This window comes from Pteropus alecto, unplaced genomic scaffold, assembly GCF_000325575.1.
Source record: "Pteropus alecto unplaced genomic scaffold, ASM32557v1 scaffold45, whole genome shotgun sequence".
NCBI classification, from domain to species: Eukaryota; Metazoa; Chordata; class Mammalia; order Chiroptera; family Pteropodidae; genus Pteropus; species Pteropus alecto.
This window is the reverse complement of record NW_006442491.1, coordinates 11,421,053-11,434,094: the sequence shown is the minus strand read 5'-3', so window position 1 is coordinate 11,434,094 and position 13,042 is coordinate 11,421,053. Positions and strand designations below refer to the sequence as shown.

Genomic DNA, 13,042 nt, shown 5'->3' with positions numbered 1-13,042 from the left:
CACAACAGAAGGATCCAATATTCAGCATCATTCTCTGAGCTTTACTTTCTCACTGTATTGTGTTCATTAACTGCCATTAGCCACAACTTGCTTGTATATGTCTTAAAAATCTTAACTTCTAGTCTAAGTATCAACTCTAAGCTCTAGACATATATTCCAAATTCCCTGCCTCCTGGGCAGATCCACCAGTGTGCCTTCACACACTTCACAGTCCACATGCCTGTCCACAATTGAACTCCTCATATATCCTCACAAACTTGCTTCGCCTTCTCTTCCATTCGGAATTTTGGTAAATGACCCATACCACTCACCCTGTTACCTAAATCAGAACCTTGAGAATCATCCTGGATTCCTGCCTTTTGTAGGTACGTGCCTCAACAAAAAGCATTGTCTTCACCACTTCACACACACACACACACACACGACTTCCAAATACCAGGCCCTACCTCTCTCTGGTCATTGAGTCTCTCTTTGCTCACCTGTGCAGCAGGTCGGGTATCAACCTGACTCTCCCTGAGAGCAGCAAAACATTCAGAAGGTGGGCTAATCAGGCACAAAAGAGCCCACAAATTCTTTGACAAATTACTTTTAAAAATGCAACTTCAAACCAGCTTTATATCCAAGGCCCGTGGGCTGGCGATAAAGCAAACAAAAACTCCTTTCAAAAGGCATTTGGTGGGTGAGCTATGGGCCTCATAAAAGCAATTTTCCTAGTTACACCGCCAGGTCAACTGGGTGACACCTCCATGACTATGCTGAGGCCGCTGGCTCTACTTGGAATGGCTCCCTTCCACCCCCAAGTCTTCGGAAGGCTCTGTCTTAGAGGACTTGATCCAAGTGAAACCTTCAAACAGAAGGTTTCAAACCTTTCAGAAAGGTTTGAAGGTTTCACTTCAAGTTTTCTTCTGCCTAGTACACCCATCAGTTAGAATAGACTCTTCCCTCTAGAATGCCCCCGACTCTCTTCTCTCAGAACCTCTATCATATTATTGCTCTTATCTATTTATCTGCCTGTCTGCCTCACGAGGCCATATGCACCTTGAGGAACAGGACTGGATTTGATAACTTTTTTGGATTCCCCAAACCCCACCGCACACATAATACATGTTATACTTCTTTATCAGATAGATAAGTAAATGAGCGAACAATTTATGGAAAGAAGAAAATATTTCTGACAGCTTTACAGTGGCAGGAAAAATAAATGAGGAAGTGTTTAATACTTTAAGGATCCAGCCCAAGTAATAAAGTCATGGAATCTAAGAACTAAGACAAAATCTCGTGTCAAGAAGTCACAACTGTTGTACAGCAGAGCCAAGAGTCAAGTGCTTTTCAGAAGTGCTGTTGTGGGAGTTGAACATCTCAGCCCATGAACAGTACAAGGAATTATTTTCACATGAAGATATATCTAAAAATTGCCAGGAATTTTTTAAGTGGATGGTAATTTACGGCAGACACCTCCCTGAACACAATCTCCAATTTAATTTCAAGAAACATAAGTAGAGGCAATCTTTTTGAGAGTGCCTAATAACAGACCCTAAAGAAACATATTTGCATAGAAAGCTGGAGAATATATGACTAGTTCAGAGATGACTGACACCCCATTTATATTTTACTACATGTTATAGTAGTATTCCCAGGAACAATATTTTCAGAAAGCAAGACTATGTGAGACTCCTAGGTTACAAAAGATATAATTAACCTTTGATGAAGTGGAAGTTGACACCTGAAATCCATCTAGGAATCAAGCGGGGTTATGACTCAATCAATCAAATATGCTAGCAGAAAGCTAACATGCAGGTAACTTAGATGATGTTTGCTTAGAGAAAAGGGACTAAATCAAGCTTGATCTACTGCATAGGCAGAGTACCTTCTAAACGCAGGGAAAATTTTTTAAATAACTGGTAGCGCCTCATCAATTTCTCAGCACAAGGAGAATGCCATTTTGTCCCACACAGGTAGAAGAGTTTATGAATTACATCAATACAGTGGCCACTCCCTCTACCTCCCAGTACTTTCATTAGAGTTAACTTCATTTACTCAATAATTATTTGAATATTACCTCTGTAGTAGACACTGGGCTAACTTACTGGGAAAATGATCTATATTCTCAATCTTGGGAATCATTCTTTGGTAGCAAAAGCACAAAGCAAATGAGTAAACATATAAATGATTTCAAAAGATAACAAGATTTTATAAACAACATCAGTGTGTACTAGTACAAATAACCTGTGGGTCGGGCTACTTGTACCAATAAATTACCTATAGGTTAGTCAGTTAAGGTGGAAAAGAGCTGACTGAGTGTTCTAGAATTATGAGATAAGTTTCAGAGGGAGAAAAAGGCATGAGTTGATATAGGTAGCCAGGAAGTAGATGTCAATAACTGAATCCCTCTGCATAAGTAATTAAGACAAATAAGACAGGACTACAGAACAGACAGAAAAATACGGATTAATAGACTGGTGGTGTTAATAAAGGAGAAATGTCTCTTGTAGAAAAATACAGCAGGTGAATTAGGCTAGGAGACTTGGTCAGGGAGTAAGATGTATCCAACCATGATGCTGAAAGTGGTGGTGTTTCTGTTCGTGACAGGATCCAATGTGTGACCTTAAGGAAGTGTGGTGAAGGTGAAGTGTACGAAAAAGGTCACTGGAAATGAGAAGATCAAGGAACTAAGGGGGAAAAGTAGACACATTGTGCATCCCTGTTTTTGAAAAGTTGGTCAAAGATATTTGCTGAAAATCAGCATTTTGTCTTTTCTTAAGGCAACAGTCTCCAAATCTGATAGTTGTCTTTTTTTTTTCCTCCAAGTTTCAAACTCTCAATAAAAGAAGAATCACAACTTCGGTATAGGAGATTGCCTGATGGCTTTTCCCCTCACTCCCATTTCAACAGGTCTTCTCTTTCCTACTGTGCATTTTTCCCTGTTTTCTCCATAAGACTATGATATTCTCTATCTCCCAGCCCCCACTGGACACATTCCACGTACAACTCAGCTTGCACCACCCAGAGAGCTTTGCCCTTCTAGATGCAAGATGCATCTATAAATACCCTCAGGTGTGTGTTATAAATATAAACTAATTATCAGAACCCAAATCTGTCCTGGGTACTCATTTTCCAAGATGAACTTGTCACTAGTTTATGTTAAAGAAATCAGTCTTTAAGCAAAGAAAAGTAAGATTGAGTTCTGTGTTTGCTTCTGGGAATTGTTACATATTTATAAATTTTCTAAGCTATAAGTACTACACATATTTTTCTAACAGCATCTACACCAAAGGTATTTATACAATTAATGATTTTTCCATCAAAGTGAAAAGTGTGCACCTGGGCAAGGAAACGGTTCTAAAATGATTGAGCATCTTGCCATATAAGCACTTAAATGCCTTATTTAATTTAATTACAACATTGATCATGTTTACCTTCAAAAATATGGAACCAAGAAGGCACGATGAAATACAACCATATTTCCACCACCCTCACGGATAAGCCCTCATAATATCTACCTTAAGATGGATCCCAAAGTATATGAAGCCTGTAGCAGTGCCTGGTACATAGATGATGAATAAATATTTGTAGACTGAATTAATATAGCATACGTTCTGTAATACACTTTAAAATGTCTATGTTTTCAAATTAGAATGTTATAAGAGGAATATTTACAAATTATAAAAATTTAAAAATCCAGTGATTCAGAAAGGGATAAAATAAGAGAAATTCTTCTCACTCACACTGTCATATCCTAATAGGAATACCAAATCCTAGAAAATCAGAGAGACACACACGCAGATATAAATATGGTAATGAATTTAAGAACAAATAGTATTGTTCTATACACTGTTTAGCAACGTGTTTTTTCCACTTAATATTTCTTAAACATATTTCCCATACGAGCATTTGTAAATTTACTTTAGAAAGGCCTCATGTGGATTGTCCTATAATTTAATCATCAAATTGATAGACCTTTCCATTGTAGCCAGATTTGTGGCTGTTAAAAGCAATGCTCTAAGAAACACTACTCAGTCTCCCAACAAATACTTCCTGAGCACCCACGTGCCACGCCATGACCTAGACTCCAGGGTTTTAGATGTTAACAGAACAGTGGAGATGTTTAACCTCACGGAGCTTAGGACTACTAGGGGAGACTGATAAGGAGACAAAAATGAACACACCCCTTCCAATTTTAATTTGTACTATGAGGAAGAAGAAGGAAAAGGAAAACAGAAGGAAGTGACTTGTATCACATGGCAGAGATGGCCCCTCTAAGGAGGTAAACTATTAAGTTGGGGCCTGAGGATGAAAATGAGACAGGTTGCAACGGTATAGAGACATTTAAGCAGGGAAACAGCTAATACAAAGGCCTTCATAAGAAATCTTATTTTCAGGAAACTGAAAGACAATGAATGTGTCTACTGCACAGAGAACATAGACCAAGAGTAGGCCATAGAGGTAGAAGATGGGTGGATCTTATAGAATACTAACTAAAAAGTTTAAATTGTATTCCAAATGTGGTAGGAAACTACCAAAGAGTGATAAGTGAGGGAGTGACGTGATCTGATCTGCACTTTTGAGAGATCCCTCTAATTGCTATGGAGGAAAGAGACTGGGGAGAGAGGCAAGCAAGGGGACTTGTTCGGGCTTATTACAGAGTACAGGCAAGAGAAGTGGTAAAACTTGGTCTCAAGTCAGGGAAATGGAAATCGGAAGACAATGGAAAATCAAAGATTAAAGTAAACATTTGGCAATGGATTAGATATAGCAGATAAGATGGGAAGTTGTCAAAGGACTCCTGCTGGACTGTGAGCAATTGGGTGATGCCATTTTTTTTTTCTTTTTGAAACAGGAAAAAATGGGAGATTGGAATTGGTGAAAAAACTAGAGTTCCACTTTGGATATGTCGATTTTGAGTTGCTTATTAGACAATCAAGTGAAGATGCCAATTAGGTGATGTGAGAGTCTGGATTCCAGGATAAAGGTCTGTGTTCCATATAAAATAAAAGATTCATCTGTTTATGAACGGTTTAATATCATCCAAGGAGAGATGAATAAGATTACATAGAAAAGTGGGTTGGGAGGAGACAAGTTACACAGAAGAGGACTACAGTTAACACGGAAATCCGTGTCAGTGGCATTTTGGGGGGAAAACCAGATTGGAATGGTTTACCAGTTACTGGAATGTAGGAGGAAGTATACGAAGATAATTCTTAGAAGTTTCACTTTAAAAGTCTATAGGAAAGTGGAGTAATTGTAGGAGCTGTGGGGTCAAAATGACTCCTAGTTGTTGCCACTTGAATAATTTTAACATGAAAAATCCTAGAGCACATTTGTGTATTAAGAATAATAATCCAATATGGTGAGAAGGGAATAACCAACCAACCAACCAAATCTGGAAAAGGTTACAAAGTATAGGATTCAAACTAGAGGGTTTGTCTTTAACTATTTTTCTGGAAGAGAAGAGATAAAGGAGAAAAATGGGATTTGGAGATCAGCTGCTTTGTAGATTTGTGATGTCAGGAATTTTCCCTCCAGTGATTTCTATTTTCTCCAGAAAGCATGAGGCTAGCCATCAGCCTAAACTGTGCAAACTCATGTGTATGTGAGAAGAGGAGGCCAGTTTAAAGGGGAAAAATCAAGATGTAAAATTCTTTGTAGACAATGGAAACGAAAGCTAGCTAGAACTTCCAGGTAATGTTTTACTTCCATTTAAAGTTGGGGCTCATGAATGTGTAGGGATACCAATCTGCCTGCTGTGGCCTGGGTTTATCTAGGGCAGAGGTCCTCAAGTGGACCAACACCATCACCTGACCTGCTTGGTAAAAATACAAATTCACAGCCCCATCCAAGATCTACTTACATCAGAATGGTTGGGAGGTAAGACCCAGCAATCTGTTTTAAAGCGCCCTCTAGGAGATTCTGTGCAGTGGAAAGTTTGAGAACCACTCATCTGGGGAGAATTTTTTTTTCTCATGTAACTGTAAAGGAAGGAGAGAGAGCAAATGAATTAAAGTGAATCTACAAGAGAATGATTTTACTGACGATTCATGGAATAAAAACTGGATAAGCAGTGAAGACATCCTTTATAGATATCATGGCTCCTTTTAGAAAAGTATATTTTAAAAAGTATTTTTCTTAAATGAAAAATGTACGCATTTTAAATTTTGATACATATTGTACAATGACCCTCCAAAACTTTATATATCCGTCCACAGGGCACAAGAATGACCACTGCACTATATGCTTTCCCACAATTTTCATTGGTGTCTATTTCACAGGTGAAAAAGTTCTCTCTTGGTTGTTTTTGTGTTGTTTGTTTGCCTATCTTTTATTTCACACAGGTTCCCCAAAATGAAACATATAAGAACAGAATGGGGTACCTCACAACATCTGAGAAAAGGGCCAGAGTGTAGCTGAGCCCCTAGTATTTGTGGTAGCTACAATTAAATAATTTAATTCTTCATTAAGCCTTTGTTCATGTCGATTGCTCTTTTTGCTCAACTCCTCTTGTTCTCACGGTATAATTTTGTGTGACTGATGCGCTGTTTCTTTGTCAAGCAGGAGGAGATAACTTCAGGGTCTTGAAGAAAATTTATAAATTTGTTTTGCAGAAGGAGGAGATAGCCTTACAATGTCATGAATGGACCAAAGTTACGAGGGTCTTGATACTGGGATATGTAAAACCTAAAAAAGACTCTCTTCAAGCTTTTACAAATGGAATCCAGCCTTTAAACCATCACTACAGGAAAAGAGAAACTGTTTTAATAGTAACAGGGGTAGTTGCTCTGGCTGGCTTGATTCCCATGCTGGCAAGAGTCATTTGTAATACTACGACCACCTTACTGCTTCTCTTGCAATAGTAGTCAAGGAGACTGGACACGATTTCCAGCTCCTCCAAAAGTCCTTGGATTCCCTAGCCAAATTTGCACCAGATGACCAAGTAGCCCTAGATTATTTATTGGCAGAACAGAGAGGAGTTTGTGCTGTAGCAAATACTTCCTGCTGCTTGTATGTAAGTACCAGTGGACAGGATTAAAACATACACACATATGAAAGATGCTAACTCTGGCCAAATGGCTAATCTTAAAAACTCCACTGCTCAAACTATATAGGACTCCATTAAGGGGTACCTACCAAATATCACTTGGCTCCTTCTCCTCCTGGGACCCCTGGTAGCTATCTTTAATTACTTTTCAGCCCTTATCTCTTTAATCTCCTTGTTAAGTTTGTATCTTTCAACCTTCAACAGTTTCATATAAAGCTGACAGTCATGCAGGGGTTCCAGTCAATACTATCCACTGAGATATCAGACTCAGTCAAGATCATACCAACCTCTTGATCATGTTGCAAGAGATTTTTACCCCTCCGGATTTAGTGTACCAATAACCCCTCTGTCTTTTGAAGAAGAGACCGCTTCAGCCCGTATCCCTTAAGATTAAGGAGGATAAAATCTCTGTGGGGTATTGAGACAGGGAGGCAACTTCCTGCTGTCAACTCAGTGGAGTTGGACAAAAGGGGCCAGCTTCTTCTAATATTTAGGTAAGTTCTCCCAAGGACACTTAGATGTCTCTCCTGAACACTCAGATAAATTCCCGAAGGACATCCGCCCTAGGGAGAATAGTCAGCATTAAGGCAAAGCCCTATTGACAAAGGGCCGAGTGACTTTGGCTCCATGTGCCGGGTCAGACTCGAAGGTGCCTCTGTGTAACCTTGTCTTCATTACAATGCTAACAATCGCACCCAATGGTGGAAATTTACCATGCTGATGGGACATGAGAGGCGTGAAGGGGCATGTAGCCACACTATGCAGGCACCACCTCTACATACCTAGACATAGCTTTTTCCCGACTTGACTCCCTTGAAAAACCCTGCCCCGGAACCACGCATTTCTTCCTCCTCACGGTGTTGGTTTCCTCGTGTGCTAGCTTAATAAAACTTTCTCTTTGTCTTCGTTGGTGTTTGGCATCTGCATCCAGGGAGACTGCAAGAACCCAGGGAGCCAGTAACCAGCGGAGTTTTAATTAGAACATGCCATAAGGCCAGCATGTGATATGGCTCCATCAATAGGAATGTGTGTCCTGTTCAACTGCACTGATATAGCCATTCACTTCTGTCCTGCGAAGATTCCTATGGGTCTTCTATTCAGTTCTGGATATCACACCTTGAGACAGAGATATATAATCTAAAATTCTGTAACAGTACAGTGCCTTCCTGAGACCACCAAACAAGTATGGTTGAATGTCTGGGGAATATTTGGCCTCAAATAAAGACTTATGTGGAAAGAAGAGAATGTAGGAAAAGAGACCTAGGATGACATCCAAAAAGAAATATGTTGTGGATAAAAAAGGGGTTCTATGGAAAGTAACCTCGTAGAGTGATCTGATTATAAATTCCTAACTGGGCAGGTAGGTCTTGGTGAGTAGTCATGCCCTTGGCATACAATTTTTTATTAAAATGTTTATCTTTGCCTTATTTAAATAAGCCCTGTCCACTGTGTTTGTGCATCTAAGGCCACATACCTTTTAAATAAGCTGTAACCACCCTCAGGACTATCCTGTTATTTGATCCCGCCTTGCTGTCTTCTACCTCCATGTAATCTTACTTCCCTCCTTACTTTCAAATGCATAAAAGCAGCTGCAAAACTGTTATTCTCTGGAGCTTTTGAGCTCTTGCTCCCCGGCAAATGTCGTCAGTTTGGCTCAAATAAACTTATAAAAATTCTCCACAGGTTTGGACGTTTCTTACGTCAACAATGTGAATAATTGATAAATGAAAGACAGTGCAGAAATCATCACAAATCTTTCAGAAAGATTCGAGGGTAGAATTTATGAGGTGACAGCTTTCATTATGATCCACAAGAATACTTCCTAATAAAATAGAACCAACTTCTCTGATCCTCTAGGCTTCGAGGCCATGGTTGAATGGCATTCACTAAGGGCTAGAACAAGGGTCTTTTTACCTTCTCTAACTTTGAGATTCATGATGCTCTGAGGGTTACAAATGCCATTTTCATAGAGATAACAGAAACAGATAAAGTGAGTTTATTTAAATTTCTAACATACTCTGTTTTCCAATCAACCCGAGTTGCTCATTTAGCTGTAAGCATGGAGTTAAAGTTCCTTTCACTTTTTAAACCTTAGGTTTATTATCAAACCACTATGAAAAAAAGGTGATATTTAAATTCACACCTGTATATCATGAAGCTTAACATCTATTTGAATTTCATGCCTATGGGATGGCAAGAAGAATGTACTGTCGATGTAAGAAATGTCCAAACCTGTAAAGAATTTTTATGAGTTTTAGCCAAACTGATGACAATTGCAAGGAAGCAAAATCTCAACAATTTGAGAAAACGCTCCAGAGAATGGCAGTTCTGCATCTTATTGTATACATTAGAATCAAAGGAAGGTTACATGAAATCCACTGGTAGTAGATTAAGGGGCCAAACCGGGAAATCTCTGGAGTTGGATTAAAAAGTGAAATGGAGAGACACATACTTCTTTAACACTGGTGGATACAGGATAGTTAATAATTAACATTTACAGCACATAGAGATGGTATTTGGGGAACAAAATAACAAGGAGGGTTCCAGTGGTCTCTCCTGCTCTGGTGAGGGCAGTTGTGCCTGAGTCATGTGGAAAAGGAAATTACTTCAACTTTTCAAAGATATGTTACCTTAGATACAAAAAGACAAAGACAGCTCACTTAGGTAAAGATTGACCTTTGGCAAGAAAGCTCCAGGCCTAGAATGTGACCATCCACCATGACCCACTTTTAGTTAGGAATTTTTATGTTCGGACCATCCTGTTGAGGCAGGGCAGAAAGCACAGCGATGCCCCTTGGGATACGGCTCCAGATATTTTTTCCTTTCTTCAGATCTGCCCCTGTTTTAGCCCCGGCAAGGGGAGATAAACCCAAACCAGTCTTTTCGAGCTTAGACTCCATCTTTAGCTAAGGCATGTCCTTTGGCTAATTATAATATTATAATCTCATCCACATTGCAAATTTTGTGGCTCCTCTCATGCACCTGACGCCATGATGGTTCTGGAAACACCATATAAGGAAGAAAAAGCAAGAAACTGAGCTCCCTACCTACTGGGGGGAGACAATAAGGCTACGTCAGTACCGTGTTTCTGGGTTCTGAACAAAAGCCCAGAATCGAGACATCCTTGCACAACTCCCTCTCTCCGCCCCCTCTCTCCCTCTTTCTTGAGTGTGTACTTACGCTTTCCTTCTTGCTGTCTGTCTTGCTCTTGAATTCTTTCTTGCAGCATAAGACAAGAACCTGGTCACTGGAATTCCAAGCTTTCCAGCAACACTATGTGATTACTTTCAGCCTCTGAGTTTGTAAGGCCCTCAAAGCAAGCCTCTCCTGAAGTTGTCAGGTTTAGTATGTGGTCCCTTTTTCATCCACAGTACTCAGAAACCTTTTACTTCCCAGTATTCTTGTAGTTTTGGCAGAATGATAAATAGGACCCGCAGTTAAGAAATGAATGTGTAATACCACACGTAGGGTTTGAATTTATATTGATGCAGTTCATTGTGATACTTTAGGTACATTTATTGCCGACATCTACATGCCTAACAAAATGACTGATTATGGCCTAACAACCTTTGCTATCTCAATAGTCTACTTTCTCAGAAGTAAATCTAAGTCACAAATGTCAACCTACTGTCAACCTGTTCCCTTCCTAAAGAGATTAAACCAATATCACAAACATAACTAACCGTCCTCTCTTATCTACACACTTCCCTCCACTAAGAAGTTAGAGATTCCACATCATTCTCCTACCTCCAGAAGGACAGAGCCCAATGGCAAAGGCAAAATGCATTGCAGAAGCTAAATAGTTAGAAAAATGAATATAAAGACACATTCTGAAAACTCAAAAGATTACAGAAGAGTCTGAAAAGTCTTCTAACAGTAGTACAGTTAAGTAAGAGGCAGATATCAAATTATCTAGTTTACGCTTATAACTTTTATTTTTTACAGTAAGATAAGGAATCTATAAAGAAAAAAAAAAAGAAACAAAAACCCTGAATAGAGATTTCCTCCTTCAATACTACTATTGTCTCCATGAGAAAACAGATCATGAAAACCTTACATAGAATTCCTGTCAAGAAGGTTTTCAGGTCATGGCTGAGAATAATAGTGGGTCCCTCTTCCCTTCACTGCAATGCGCAAGGAGAAAAGGGACACTAACTTGAAACATTTGCTCACCATTAGGCATTAGAAAACATTAGGCATAGCACACCCCACTAATTCATTCTTGTTGTCCATGAAATGTCTCAAATTTTCAAACTCTGCTAAGTGTATATGCTAGTGTCAATCTTAAAACTTTTATTTGCTGAAGGCAAAAATAATTAGACGGCATACCCTAATATCTCACAACAATATCCTCTTGTGTTCTGGATGAAGATTTTCCTATTCTGTACTTATAAGGAAGTAGCAGATTTTGAAACGAAGCTTCCTAAAGAGTCTCTTAATCATCTAAAGAGTATTTATGAAACTCGGCTCCTTAGGAACAGAAGATAGATTTTTTTTAAGTATGTGTTTCTGTGTGTGTGTGTATGCGTGCATGTGTGTAGACATAACATATGTAACCAGGTAAACTATTTCTGCCAGCTAGGAAAAATAAAATTTTTCTTCTATCCCCACTATGATTTCAACTATGTTTTAATTAAATGTGATATTGGCAAGATTTATAATTTAACATTTGAGTATAATAAAACCTTATTATTTCAGACTAGTTGTAGAAGCCAGTATGAATTAAAGTATCTCAAATCCGAATAGTATGAGACAAATGAAAATTAATTCCGTGCATAAAAGTAACTTAAACTGAATGTCACGAAAATATAATGAAAGAGAAGGTCTGATGCAAAGGCTTATGGTGTTGCTACTTTAAAAGGAAGTACAATCTCAGGAAGCAAGACCAAGGGACATGAGGACTAAAACAGGGAGGGAAAAAGAGCCAGTATGAAAATGCTTATGGTGCTAGCCAGCACGAAAAGGTGACCGATTTCTCTTGATCTCGTGAGGCCATCCACAGAGAAGGCATAAAAAATGTTTCTTAGGACAGTCAGGTTGAGTGAAGAATTTTTTTAACTGCCTCTTGCTTCCCATGAAAGATCAGCACTGTGGGACATTAATTTCTCCTATTTCTGGGTTGTGCATTTGTGTGCAATAAGTAGGATCTCTTGGAGTCCCAATCTTTGGATATAAACAAAGAAGGCAAAACACATGTGGTTTATGCATACGTGAGGTGGAGCCAGACTGAATGCTGGCAGCCATACTGAGCTGGTGGCCACTGAAGTGACTGGAAGAAGAGACAAGTGAGAGTCCAAAAGGATCTGAAGTGGCAATATAAACAATGCTTAATGCAGGCATCACTGTAAATATGAGGGAAGCAGCTAATGTATACATATATTTTTCAGATGCAGTAAAAGTGTCTGGAAGGGTACCCAAGAAATTATTAACACTGGCTACCTACTGAAGGGGGAGACATGGAGCCTTAACTATGTATTTTATGTTTTGATTTTTGAATCATATGAATGTTTCCTATTCAAAAAAACTTTAAAAATATTTTTAACTCTGAAAAAGAAACTGATTTTAAAATACATGCTTAAATCCTAAGAAGAAATATGTAACTTTGGGAAGTAGAGAAACTAGGAGTTGGAGAGGAGTAGAAAGGTTAGAAGATAATGTAATTGCTTGGAATTCCCCATTTTTTCAGAATAGAGGGTGAAGAGATTCTCCATCAATTAAGAAACAGAGGTGTCAAAATATTGTTTAAAGTGAAGTGGTAATCAACAGAAAAAATGGAAGGGGGGTAGCTTTTGTTTTATTTCCTTCTGTACCACTTGATATTTTAAATATGTGCATGTATTACTCTTATATTTAAAAAACTATTTAGTAAAAATTAAAGAAAAAGTAGAAGTTTCAATCCACGTCTTAAATACAGGCTAAATACAAAGCCACTGTGGTAGTACACTAAAAAGATTTCAACTTGGGAAGTCACTACTAACCCCGGGACACTATTGTTTGAAGAACACCAAA

At 38.7% G+C, this 13,042-nt stretch overlaps 1 protein-coding gene across 18 annotated transcripts in view; it reads right to left on the bottom strand.

Annotated features, from left to right (window-relative positions):
• PAK5 (p21 (RAC1) activated kinase 5) overlaps window positions 1-13,042 on the bottom strand; it is a 255,099-nt gene that overhangs the window by 213,567 nt on the left and 28,490 nt on the right. For 13 of the 18 annotated variants that reach the window (XM_015597089.2, XM_015597095.2, XM_015597093.2 and 10 more), the window contains one exon: window positions 5,849-5,966. The exons of 4 other annotated variants lie outside the window; for them this stretch is intronic. The gene's annotated coding sequence lies outside the window, so the exon portion shown is untranslated. Of the gene's footprint in view, window positions 1-5,848; window positions 5,967-10,213; window positions 10,463-13,042 lie in introns of those variants that run through there. One more of the 18 variants, XM_025039741.1, reaches the window with a different exon arrangement.